This window comes from Tasmannia lanceolata, unplaced genomic scaffold (assembly GCF_043159265.1).
Source record: "Tasmannia lanceolata isolate RefF3 unplaced genomic scaffold, GAP_Taslan_0.1 ptg000008l, whole genome shotgun sequence".
NCBI lineage: Eukaryota > Viridiplantae > Streptophyta > Magnoliopsida > Canellales > Winteraceae > Tasmannia > Tasmannia lanceolata.
In genome coordinates, this window is record NW_027518685.1 from 27,220,018 (window position 1) to 27,233,770 (window position 13,753).

The 13,753-nt window shown below is 38.9% G+C and overlaps 2 long non-coding RNA genes across 4 annotated transcripts; one reads left to right on the forward strand and one right to left on the reverse strand.

Annotated features, from left to right (window-relative positions):
* Positions 1 to 720: 720 nt before the first annotated feature.
* Positions 721 to 8,031, reverse strand: LOC143883519 (uncharacterized). Of its 3 annotated transcripts, XR_013252412.1 has the most exons (6): positions 7,884 to 8,031; positions 3,966 to 4,058; positions 3,127 to 3,761; positions 2,436 to 2,552; positions 1,107 to 1,142; positions 721 to 862 (listed from the first exon to the last, which is right to left on the reverse strand). It is a non-coding gene; the product is annotated as an uncharacterized LOC143883519 (long non-coding RNA). The 3 variants fall into 3 exon arrangements; XR_013252414.1 differs by lacking the exons at positions 721 to 862; positions 1,107 to 1,142 and adding an exon at positions 1,158 to 1,479; XR_013252413.1 differs by lacking the exons at positions 721 to 862; positions 1,107 to 1,142 and adding an exon at positions 1,159 to 1,408.
* A 4,158-nt stretch (positions 8,032 to 12,189) lies between these two features.
* On the forward strand, positions 12,190 to 13,364 carry LOC143883520 (uncharacterized). Its single transcript, XR_013252415.1, has 3 exons — positions 12,190 to 12,284; positions 12,456 to 12,696; positions 12,932 to 13,364. It is a non-coding gene; the product is annotated as an uncharacterized LOC143883520 (long non-coding RNA).
* Positions 13,365 to 13,753: the final 389 nt, after the last annotated feature.

A 13,753-nucleotide genomic window follows, 5' to 3' on the forward strand; every position in this document is an offset into this window, starting at 1 on the left:
TAACAAGTGGTGGCCCGGTTAACAAAGCCAACCCTTCTAAAGAAACACACCAAACTGTAGCCAGTGAATGAATAATCTAGATTCATGTGTAGACATTAAAGAGGCATATACAATTTGATGGTGATTAGAAGAGGGCCCCACCTGCTCAAGAAAATGACCTGCTTGTTGAGACCACCTAATTTCCAACGTGGCTGTTCGTTAGGGGAATATAAATACAAGGATAAGTTGTTCTTGGAATTGGCCATCCTACTTGTATAAGATTGTCTTCTTGTCCTCTGTTCACCACATTTGTTACAAAATAAATAACAGCTTTCCTTCCCATGGGGAACAATGACATTAACAATGGGTACAAAAATCGTTGGAAAAACTGTTTTTGGGATTGCCTGTCCTGCTTGGATAAGTTCCTTGAAATAATCATCTCCACTTTCACTATTTTTAAATATTTCATTCAAAAGCATATCGATGTTGTCACTCTCCGACCCCACTGTGTAGATATTTTCCGGTTCTGAGTCATCTACCCTCCCCGGTTTTGTTTTCCAGCAGCACTAACCATGCCCGACCCACTCCGAGGGGCCTGCCCTTTGGAGATGCTGAAAATGCGTCTACATATGAAGAGGAAAAATCCACATATATAGCCCAGTAACTTTCCTCCATTTCCGAACAAAGAAGGACAAGTCTATCCAGGGATAAAATTAATCCCAACTTACCCCTAAACCCTAAATCTTAAGGCCTACATTCATGGTGAAAAGCCTCATTGGAATAGCAAGCAGGGGTTTATTTTATCCATGCATAGACTTGCTATTCACGGGCTATGGCTATTTGGGCTATTTGGGCTATTTGGGAGAGTTGAAGGCAGAAATACCTAAAAGAAGAATAAATATAAGAGGGAGCAGTAAACATAGTCAGGCCTTAGTTTTTGTCTTTAACAGGTGACTCTACCAATTTCATAATATTATTTTATGTAATACTCTATTATTCTATTATTTTTCTTTCCTTTTTTTTTTTTAACCCAAGAAATGACTAGGGATAAACAAGGTATAAGTAGGGAAAAAAAGAAAGAATAAAAAGAGTTCTGTAATAACAACATTCAAATTTCAAAGCCTAACCATCGACAATAGCTGCATCCACTTCGAGAATGTCTCCTGATCAAATTTAAAATACAATTTGTCAATACCCATCTCCCTAAACAAAATATAAAGGAGAATCTTGAAAACAAAACTGCATGCTCCAAGAAAAACAAACATCCCCAACCCAAGTTCCTAACAGCAGAAACAAACAAGACATTTCCCCCTATGATTCGACGGCTGAGATCGCTTCCCATTAGATTTTCACCAGATAAGGTTCCTAGATTTAATTATTTCAATCCATTTTGTAACACAATCTTCAGTCCTTGTTTTTTACTCTTCAGCTGAGCACAGAAGGTTTAATAAAATTAATGATAAAAGGGTCTAGTTTCATGATGGCTTCATCCAATATTACCTGAAATCAACCCAGTATTTATCCTAATATTTAAAATACATAAAATAATTAATTAAAGCCAATATCAAAGTTTATAATATCTTCAGAATCTACAGCACATCAGTGAGTAAAAATTTGGAACTAGACCAAGGTAAAAAGAAGTTGAGTCGGGCGAGTCAATGATTGGGCGACCAACTTTTTATCAACTCAAGCGAGCCAGAGGAGTTTTTGATTGACACAGAAGGGCAAAACTCGGCCTTGGACATGAAGTCGGCCAAGATAACTGGGGAATCAACTCAGGCGAGTCAATGATTGACTAGATCAACTTTTCATCAACTCGAGCGAGTAAATGGAGTTTTTTTCACCATAGGACGAAACTCGGACTTGGACAAGAAGTCGGCCAAGACAAAAGGGAGTTGGCTCGGGTGAGTAGATAAATTTAAACAATTATACGAGCACCTGAACTATACATGCAGCACACTGCACATATATGCTTTTCTTGCGCTCGAAGATTTTGAGCTGTTGGATTATACATGACAGGAGCAATTGAAAGGCGTAGAGGATGGCAAACTAGTCAACTGTTAGATCTACGGGATAAATCAGGTGGATTGTGTATGTGTGCATGTCATGTAGAGGGTAACATATTAGAATTAAGAGGAAAATCAGTACATCAAATAATATTGTGAATTTATCGTGATATTTCACAATAATAACTAAAATATGAAGACATCCCGATGATTTTTTTTCAAAATCTCGGGAAAATTTCAGGATTTTATCGTTTTATAAGAAAATAGCAATATTTTCAAAAAATACCAGAGATATTTATGACTATGAATACACGTAGGAAGTATGGATATGAATGTATTATAGAGGCCGAAAAGGTGTCAAACATGGCAAATCAAGGAATGAAAAGACATGCTAAATCCGTGACGGTTTTTTTTTTTTTAATGATAAACTAGTTAAAAATATTAACATACCTTGAACAGTCCAGGCAGCCTGTAGACAATTTGGGGGCATTGTCCAACAGGGGAAATCCTCAAGTGACGAGGTGTCGATGCTTCATCAAGCATGAGAAGCCATCCAGGTGATGCTGTCTGAAATACATGTGCATTTAAGGAAAGACAATTATGGTCCCCAAGACAATGCTAAACTATTAAGAGAAGAAAACAAAAGGACATAAGAAACACCTATTAACATTCACCCATAAATTACAAAGAAACTAATAATTGAAGGTGTTAAATTCGATAGTATGAAGTTAGGTGGAAAACCTGCAAGTTGATGGAAATAGGCAAAGGCAAAAGGGAAAGAACAGGTAAATCATTGTTCCAAAACTATAAAAACTGGTTTCTTGGGAACAATGAGGCATATTTTGGTCATTGGGTGACTTCATTGGATACAGGATCTGTAGTTTGTAGTATTGTTCCAGAATCACTTAAAAAAAACAAAAAAGAAGAAGAAGAAGAAGAAGAAAACACTAGTTACAGATGTAATTCTATGATTTTGAGAAGAAATTGATCTCAACCTTGAGTAGATACACAAGAAAGTCAGGCAACAAAATCAGGATTTGTAGTTTGTAGTACGGTTCCAGAATCTATTCAAAAAATAAAAAATAAAAAAAATCTAGTTGCAGTTGCAATTCTAAGATTTTGAGAAGAAATTGATCTCAACCTTAAAGTAGATATACAACGAAGTCGGGATCTGTAGTTTTGTAGTATTGTTCCATAATCGCTCCGCATCCGCTCCTTTAGCTAATCGATCTGCATCTTTATTAGCGGATCGTCTCACATGCTGAAATTTAGGCACAATCACGCTGACTAGATCACTAATTTCCGCAATGATGTCTAGTAGTTTCCACAGCCCCGACTGCTTAGTTACTTCCCCATGCTAACACTTTTGATGAGTCCCCTTCTATGATTATTGGCCCGGAGCCATGGGCAGCAAACATCTCAAACCCCATAAAATTACTCTTGCTTTTGCCTCATTAGAATCGCATACACTGGCTGAACTCGAGAACGATATGTCCATTGTAATCTCGGATTACAACGACAATACCCGCTCTCCCTGGTTTGCCTTTTGAACTCCCATCAAAATTCAGTTGGATCCACCCCAGTAGGGGTTGGGCACTACCTAGGCTTCACCTTGGATCTCTTCTTTTTTCTCAAGCATTAGGACCTTACCATTTCTAAAAATTTCACCACGCTATAGCAAGGAGCATCCTTTTTACTTCTACTCCACGCTATGAGATAGGTTTTGATATTAGGTGTCACGCCCCGAACCAAGCCACAAGTGACAGCGCCGCATACCTGCAGCTACCTCATGGATATGAATGGCAAGAGTAACTGGAGAACCACGAGGCAAAATAATCCACCCTTATTCAATTAAAAAGTCAATCCGCAATTGAAATAGCTATAAACCCACGAGAACAATAAAAATTTATTTTCCGTAGTTCTCACATCCCATCGAAAATAAAATAAATAAGGAAATACGAAGTCTGTAACAATACCCACACCAATAAAGATTAAAGATAATGCTAGTCCAGATGATCCAGCCACGCTCAAACTCCGAGCCTCCTGATCACGATCCAAGCTAACTCTCGGGATCTGAAAATTGTTATCAACAGTCAGATTTCGCCTTGTACATTTATATAAGGATCCATGACGGATCTTGGCATGCCATAAGACAACAAGAGGGTCACGAGATAATAATAATCAATGAGTAATGAAAAGGCAATCGTGAAGTAATAACAATAATGTAGGTATCCAATGCCAACAAGACCTTTGCTTCCTTGAACCGAGTGAAGCAAGCACAAAATAATAATTACATGGCTCCACCTGGGTACCCAAGCCACGGACTCGCAATTCTCAGTATTCAATACATAGGGTCTACTGCACAAGCCACGAAAGCCCGACCAAAGCGACCCACGTGTCAGGTGTACCGCACAAGCCATGAAGGCCCGACCAAAGCAACCTGTGAATACTACAATCTAACTACAGGGAATACCGCACAAGCCACGAGAGCCCGGCCAAAGCATCCCACACATTGGAGCATCTAATCATTCAAGTATACCGCACAAGCCACGAGAGCCCGACCAAAGTATACGAAGTGTCAAGTACACACTGTAATACTACCCATGCACCACACAGCATGATAAAAAAATCCACGAGCACAAGCAAGTAACAAAATATGCATCGAGTGTAGTGGCGTAACAAGTCAGAACTAAAAGCATACACAAATATGGATTTCTTACGATAGAACATGAGAAGGGTATGTTGGCATGCCGGGTCCTAAATTATGAAGCTTTAGGACACAACCATCAACAGATAATCACATTTCCAAGTACCATAACAATGGAAATACTAGCCAAGAAGTATAACGCAAGACATATCCAACCCGAACACTATTAGAAACAATACGGGGTCATTTTCTAAGGTACAATCAATCAAAGATCCAACATAAAACGTACTTCAAGATGTGCTCCTTAACTTTCTGGGTCTCCCAATTGCTCCCCTAAACATCACAAAGCATCCTTTGTTTAGGAATCAGAAAGCACAAAGCATTAACAAGCCTGAGAAATAACAACAAACACAGTCCACTAAAATGGACATAACCTTTCAACCATTCGTCCAAATTTATTGTATTTATACTTGCTGGAAACATCTCAAAAATTTCTACAACTTTCTAGTTTATCATTTTTCGAGATTCTTCCATCTAATATCCGAAAAACTGACTTGAAAACGGTCAGCAGCATTGTGGCGGGAATGCATCCACGACAGACACAGTCCACTAAAATAGACATAACTTTTCAACCACTCGTCCAAATTTCTTGCATTTATACTTGCTGGAAAGATCTCGAAAAGTTCTACAACTTTCTAGTTTATCATTTTTCGAGATTCTTCGATCTAATATCCGAAAAACTGACTTGAAAAACGGTTAGCAGCATTGTGGCGGGAATGTACCCGCATCACGCTCTCCGTTCTCCGATCCGACCTTGGTCGGATTCGATGGGTTCCTCATGAGAAAGGGAGTTCATCAAGCACAATACAATCGTCGGAAACCTATCGAGCAATGATCGGAGCGGATCTAGGGTTTAAATGGAACAAATCATTATATTTCTTCCCCAAGCCTTGAAAACAGTCACTCTCGGAGGGGTATGTTGGCTACAAAGTTTGTAGTTTCGAAGTGTATGTGTTGGGGGTGTGTGGTGGGGTGGGGTAGCACTTGACCAGTTCATAATGCCAAATTATAGATGATGTATAAGCTAGCCTTCCTCTTTTACCCTCCCTCTTTAACGGCTTCACATTGAGGCTCTAGTGTGGGGTGAAAGTGTACTGTAGGCCCCATTTGACTAAATTGGCCTAGCTTCACTTGGCTGTCTTTTTCTTGTCTTGGATGGTTCCCATTAAGGTCTTTCAAGTATATTGTCCAGTTCAGTGTTGGTTGGCTTTAAACTTCAAAGTTCCTGAATTAACAAAAAATTCTGATGTAGGAGTATTCATTGTAATGATTAACGTCTCGTATCTGGATCATTTGTCTAACAGAGAGTCTCTTGTGAAATTATGGAGATCTGACACAGATAGTATAAAGCTTGTTAAGTTAAAGGTTCTTAGGCTGGGACTGTGACTTTAATAACAAATTTGTCTCGGATGTTTCAGTCTTCCTAATGTCTTCTTTTCATTAGGATGTTGAAACTTCTAATAATGAAACCGCCTTGTTTGATGCTACCAACTTTAGGAAGGAAACAAGATAGACTTTGACCATAAAAATCCGCGCTCGAAATAATATATTTTCTCGAGTACGAGTTTTTGTCAGTAAAGAAGAATCAAATGGATTCAAGTAGATTATTCCGGAACGTATCAATAAGTTATACGGTTATACCCATGCTGCAAGTTGTCTCATGCCATAAATAAACCCGGACACTCAAGAAATCTGTTGCACAAGTGGATTCACATCTCTTACAACCTGCACAGTCTTCTGCTCTTGGAAAAGGAGCAATTTGCTTAGCTTTACATCCGTCCTAAGGTATCATTTCCAATACATCTGTGGGGCAGGCTCGTACACATTGAGTACATCTTGGGAAGCACAAAAAGGGAGCACCAGTAAACTTGCATGCTAAAAAGCACAGAGATTACTAGTTGAACTCTCCCAGCATAGCTTAAGTATCTAGTAGTCCGGCCAGTCACTCTTTTTAGAATATTCTCAACCAGAACATGGCCAACGAACATTTGATTGAATTCCTTGCCCCACCCTGAGATGAGAGGGAAGGTCGATTTGACTCGAATCCTGACCTAATCTTTAACCCTTCACCGGAAAATGATGCAATAGGAGAAGTGTTGATTTTGTCATTTTTTAATCAATGCTGCCCAGTCGAGGCTCATCCATACCCAATCCCAATGGTTTCATTTCCATGTAAAGATCATTTCCTCCGCGAGTACGTTTGCCTACTCCGCCAAATACAGATACACCTCCATGAGCTTTGGCAATGTTGTCGATCAACTCCATGATGAGTACTATTTTTCCCACTCCAGCTCCTCCACATAGTCTGATTTGCAGAACCTTCTCTCTAATATAAAAGAGATGTCCTCATTGAACTTTCCCCTTATCGGCGCGCTGGGGGGACACCAGGGCCCTAGGGAAACCACCGCGGGTGTATTTCCCCCGCAAGTAGGTGTAACTGTTGAGTTCCATGGTGGTGAACTCAATGGAGTCAGTTATGGCGATCCTGCTACTGTTAGGATTTTGAAACTTCTAATAATGAAACCGCCTTGTTTGATGCTATCAACTTTAGGAAGGAAATTTGCAACTTACAATCTTCTACAAGTTAGATGAATTTGGGCACTACATTGCAGAGATTGGCAATTGAAGCATTGACACGCAAGAGACTGCTAATGTTCTGTTAAAATTGGATTAGCTGGGTACTGATGGCAGTGTAGCCAACGTTACTCACATGGATTTAATTAGGGCCGGTAAACTATGAAACAATAAGCAAAGTAGAAGAGAGAGCAATACATATCTTTGGTCATGAACTGTAATGTGCTTGCTGTTCTTGTAATAATCTTGCTAATGATTATCTCAAATAAGTGTATTGAATTGAAAACTTGAAGGCTTTTCCAATCGATTCAGTATCACAACCCATGGCCTTGTCTGTTTTACATTAGGACAACCGATTATTGGATAAAAAATTGCACTAAATTTGAGTCCAATAATCGGTTGGGGACTCCACAATCGGTTTCATAATCTAAAACAAACAGACCCTAAATGTATAATCAATTCGTTGTTCAAAGATAATTCATATGCATGCAAGCAGAGATCCAAAAAACACATTCGAAAAAATAAGGCAGCTCATCGAAGCAAAACATTTAGAGAAGAAAATCCGTGACTACCTACAAATTATTGAATAAAAGTTCAGAGAGAATTTCTCTTCTCACCTCGAGGGTTTTATCCAGGAAACCATCTTGAATAAGAAATCTCCAACGCCACGGGCCCTGAGAATCTCTCTCTCTCTCTCTCAGTTTTGTTGGCTAACTTTTGTTATTCATCCCAGTTCCTTGGTTTAGTTGGCTTGCTTTCTCTCTCTAAGAATTTTGGGCTTTTTGCCGAACAAGGAATCTACTTAGCTTTATTTGCAAAAAGAGTGTTCCAGTTTGAAATTTTGCAAATAGAGTCATCACCTTTGAGTGAATTATGCAAATCAGGTCATGCCATCAATTTGTCACCAAAATACCCATAGGCCCTGTTTGGTTGCAAAAAACATGGAAGAAGGCTGGACATGCATTTCCGAGAATATGGAACACCAGATGTTGTTTGGTTGCCAAATTTGAGCTCAAATTCTATTTGACTACAAGATATGGAGGAGACATCATTATTAGCTTTTTTTCCATAGGTGGCCTGTGTGGCGGAATTGTCCCCTCCATTTGGGTGGATTTTAGAAGGGAGAAGAGTGGAATATGTACTGTCTTGTGTAATTATTATATTTCTCTCTCTTTCTCTCTCCCTTACTATCTATTTTGGTAATGCCACCCCTACATTTTCCACACGGTTTGATGCCCAACCAAACACTACCAATCTTCCCCTATTCTCCTCTAGATAACTCTACACATCTCCCACCCATTGTCACCTCCCTGTTGACTACTACTTCCAGTATTCTCCCAGCGAACCAAACAAGGCCTATAGATTTTTTTTACTCACTGAAAAGTGTTAGCCCGGGGGTGTTGATTTGGGTTTTAAAAACTTTAACACATTTCAAAAAGATTAAATAAAGATGCAAAGAACAAATGAAAATATAAACACAAACCCAAAGCAAAGAAAGGGATAAAGAGAGAAGAGATTGCACCACTATAAAACTTTTAAAAACTTTTATAGTGGTTCGACACAAACTCACCCACGAGATATGCCATCCCATTTTGACTTCTTGCGGGTGAAGCCCAAACCTTCACAACCAAGCTTTTATCCCAAGCTCACCTCCAACTCGAGCTTTGAACCCAAACTCGTGAAACCCACTCTAATTCACTACAATCTCTCTAAGAAGATTTACTAGTGAAACCAACTCTAATTCATCAAATGATTATCAAATAGAGGTACCAGGGGTTATTTCACTCAAAATTGTTTTCAGGTAAGGCTTAAGAGTGTGTCCTCAAGGTTCAAGGGGCTTATAAGACACACTCCAACATTTAACTTGGACGATTCAAGGTCAACCGTCAATCTATCCGTTATTATTTTTTGGGAAAAATACACTTAGACCCTCTTTGGTTTCTGGCACATTCAACTTAACCCCTAAAGTTTAAAATAGTTACAAGTAGACCCCTATGGTTTCAAAATGTGACAAGTACACCCCCTCCGTCAACTGTCCGTTAGTTTAACCTGACGGAAAGACTAAACTAACCATGCTTAATATTTTGAGGACAGAAATACCCTCATTTGCAGAGGGATTAGGGTTACGCCATTTCCCGCTACTGCCGTCCCTCCGGCCACTGCCTTTGTCGCCACCTTCGGTCGTCGTCGCCGTCGCCATCTCCGGCCACCGCCGTCACCTCTACCATAGAGGGATTCAAAGTATAAACAAGAGGCAGGAGTTTCAGATTTCTGAAAAATGCAGAGAATCATTTGAACTACTAACTCCGATAAAATCTGATCTAAAATATTTCAATGGAATCAATAACACACTCAAAACCAAACATGATTCTCTGCTAGAAAAGACAACAATTGCTAGAATTTTCAAGTCCCCTTTCTTGCTTAATTTCTATCAAATTTCAGATCTCTCACTCCTCTCAATCTCTGTAAAACAGCTCAAAGTTAATGAAATCAATGTAGCTAAAGAGGACTTGAATTATATCAACCTCAGTCTTTTCCTCAGGACTTAAGCTTAGATGACAAAAGGAATGTAACAAAAACAAGAATTAAAAAACCAAAACAATATTATACTGAAATGAACCATAATATACAGCCTTTGATTAACTGAATTCTAGAAACTTTGATAACCTTGATGAAAGCTCTATTGACATTTTGGACCCAGTCAGCATTAGCGTTGGGCCCCCGAACGGAACTAGCTGCAGAGAGATCATTGTTGTCTATGGCTTGGCCAATTTGCTGAGCTTCTAAACAAGCTCTTGAAGATATCCTGTGATAGCATCAGAAAGATGAGTTCATCAATGAATGAAATGGACATAGCAGATCAGTTATAAAAGTAATGATACAGACCTTTCGACACTAATAAAAAAATGAGAAGTTATCCAGGTCACAGGGGTGTGTTTGCACACATAGGTGTTTGAACTTTCTCCAGAGAATCCTTCTTTTAACACTTAAAATTACATCATATCGAAAACTGATAGGGTAACGAGAAAAGTGAAAGCATAAATTTCACATAGCACTCTCTCATGGCCGCATTAAATGATAGCAAGGAAAACTTTGCAGCGAAGAAGAGAGGAAGTTCTTTAATGGATAATATAGAAATGAAAAGAATCTGAGATTCATGATATACTAGCTTTATATAAAACAATGCAAGCTGACTAAGCTCATAAATCCTGTTCGGTCTTTAACTCCTACTTCAGTAATGGCATTAAACTAAGTTTAGCACTGAGTCTTAAAATGCAAGACAAAATTTTCAGCCTAATAGAGAGATGCCAAACCACCAAAAGATCCAGGAGCTCTCTAGTTCTCCAACTGATTTTTTCTAGACTAGGACTCATTATCTTTCTTTTTAGAAACATTAAGTTATTACCGACATTAGCTTACCGACGTTCTGTAAAAACATCCCTGATACTATATATGCACCGACGTTCGTAAAATAGTACGACGGTGAGTGCGCTAGTAGCTTACCAAGCCTACAAAATACACCGTATTTATCTACCGACGTTTTAAAAATGTCACTAAAGGTTTGTATTCACCCACGTTTGCAATGTAAAACGTCGGTAACTAATTGTGTATTTGCGTTGAGATTAAGCGACAATCATGAGCGTCGCTGCATATAAGAACCACCGGCATTTTCCCGGAACATCGGTGAATCGAATAAGACTAAATCGCGCTTTCTAAAATTTCGCTGGTGAAAACCCCTGTTTTCAAAGTTTGGGTGAAGGAGAAGAAGGCTCGGCTGACACACGGGCCAGACGCATCAGGGCTCCATGAAATCCCACCACCACCCTCTCTTTCCCTTCTCCTCATCTCAGCTCTCCCTCTTGGTATTCTAATCTTAATCACAGTAGCCAACTAGGAATAGCAATAGTTCGGCCCTAATTTAACACAACAGGAACTATCCAGAGATAGTCGTTGCATTCAAATCCCCATTTATACCTGAGTTTTGTGGCAGATCAAATGAAGTCCTCTGGATCTTTAGCTGGTTTAGAGACTTTTAAAATCCAAGTTTGGCTAATAGTAGAACAGAGGAAAAAACCATCAGCAGCTCTCATAAAAACAGGAAGCCAGAACCTAAAGAACAGAATTCTGCTTTTCAGTACATTTGAGCATTTGGTCTATCTAGCTTGTAATTGTTAATTGGATCTGTTGTTGGTCTTGAATCCCTGACAAGCAACAACCAGCAAATCCCACTAAAATGGCAGCACACACAGGCTGGGAATTAAAAGGAAACTGACTTTTGTATGGCTGGGAATTCAACCAGTGTTTAGCCACATGAAACAGTCAGCGAATTCTCATGCAGATAAGTTAGCAAATGAGGGTTTGGATAAGTAGTTGATCACATTTTCAGGCCCTATAATGGAGTAGGATAGTGGTTTCAGCAGCACCTGGGTTTGTTCTTGTGGGACATCTTGTCTCCTTCTATGTAATTCGGCTGCTTGCTTGTAATAAAATTGTCAATTTTCGGGGAAAAAAAACCAGGGGCATAAATTTTTAGATGCCTCTCTGGGTTTTCACAACACCACTGCTTGCTCAGAAATAATTGTAAATTAAATAATCTTGCTTTCACTAAACACTGGTCCTTCTCCACCAAAAAAAAAAAAAATTTAGCAAAATACTGTTGGATTCCTATAATGCTGAAATTAACAAAATCGGTGAAACACACTTGGTATGACATTCTGTTTTCTCTGTTTGCACCATCCTGCACATAGCATATGGTAGTGGCCAGTAAAAATGTGCATCCATATGGATATATGATGGTGGATAAATTCGGATTAAATCTTAAACCAGCACTTTCAGTCTTTCATTATTGCGGACGACATGAGAATTTACTTCCCATTTTTCACTATTTGTTCAGATGACCATACTTTTCTTCTGATTGTATCTCTAAAAATCTCAAATCTTTCTCAGGGTTGCAGCCAGCGCTTACCTCTGGCAGGCTGGAGAAACTCATGGCATTGTTGGAATTCATATATCTATAGGTAACTTTGCATATGGTGCATAAACAATTATATATACATGAGCCTAGTCTGGTGCATGCATGACACCTCCAACATGCGAACACAGCCCAAAACTGGTTCGTTCAGTTTCCTGCCCAATCATAAAACTGATTCCCCTAGCATTGCTCTTTTGTTTTGGCTTCTTCTTTTTAGTTTGGTGAATTCTAGATTAGATGTGACCTCTGCATCAGTATGGATACGAGTGTTGGAATCCGACACGGGTATTGAGTGTGGGACTCGGCATACTTCAAAAAAAAATAAAGGTTTGTGGTGCAATTGTTAAAATTGTCTTGCAGAGGGACTATTTCAAGATGATGAAGTCTGGGGTCAATTGCAATTAAGCTAAAAGTCACCCAAAGCCATTGGATTTCTCTGTCCATCTCCACTATAGAGGGTAATAAGAACTTTATAATATAAGGTGTTAAATTATTAGGATCATTTGTATTTTTTTTATTGATTGCATCTTACCCCTTTCTCTGCATTATACTTTGAAACGCAATTGATATATTTCAGAGTTACCAATAAATCATTCATTGATTCTACACATCTTTTTATTTTTGTGTACGTTCATTTTACCATTCTGTTGTCAGGGTTATGATTCTTTAAGTCTAACAAAGGCCATTGAACAGGTCAACCTTTGGTAATTCAGGCCCCGTAGACATTGTGGGCATTGCCAATGAACATGAGGATAGTCTTTTTTCGATCGATCGGAATAACAGCTGCATCGAAGTGATGCCTCAAGATAGGGGCTGAATTCATTAACAGAAGAGAACGCAGTGGAGATGGTGTTTTTTTTTTCCGCTTTTTCTATTGCTTCACATTTTCTTAGGGAACTCGTGTCTCTCTGAGTGATAATACAATGAGTTGGAAATCTCCGCTTCTTACCGATTAGAATTGGATGAGGGTGTTTATTGTAAAATTGGAAATGAGACTTGATTCTGTATTATAGGTATTACATGTATTACAGATTTTAAAATTGAATCCCATATTACATGTATTACAGGTTGTTTGTATAATAAGATTGTATCCCATTGTAGTGTGAGATTCAATGCCATTGTAGTGTGAGGTTGTTTGAATGCCATATTACAGGTTGTATCCCATACCAAGTCAATCAAAAATCCTTTCACTCACCCATACTATGACTACACCTATGAAATGGGCCTGTTTCACTATTTCAAAACTCTGCTTTAATCATTGAATCGCCAAAGTCTACTCCATTTTACCCTGGTCAAGTGCTTGTCTGAATCCCATTTTCCCATACCAAGTCAATCAAAACTCCTTTCACTCACCCATACTATGACTACACCAATTATTGACTCATCTTAGTTGATCAAGAACTCAGCTGTATCAAGCCGGGTGGACTAGGATTAGCCTTGGACACATTTTGGAGTGCATTTACATTTGGAAAAGGATTTTCCAATGTTGTGAAATCCGTCTTTCTCTATAAGGTA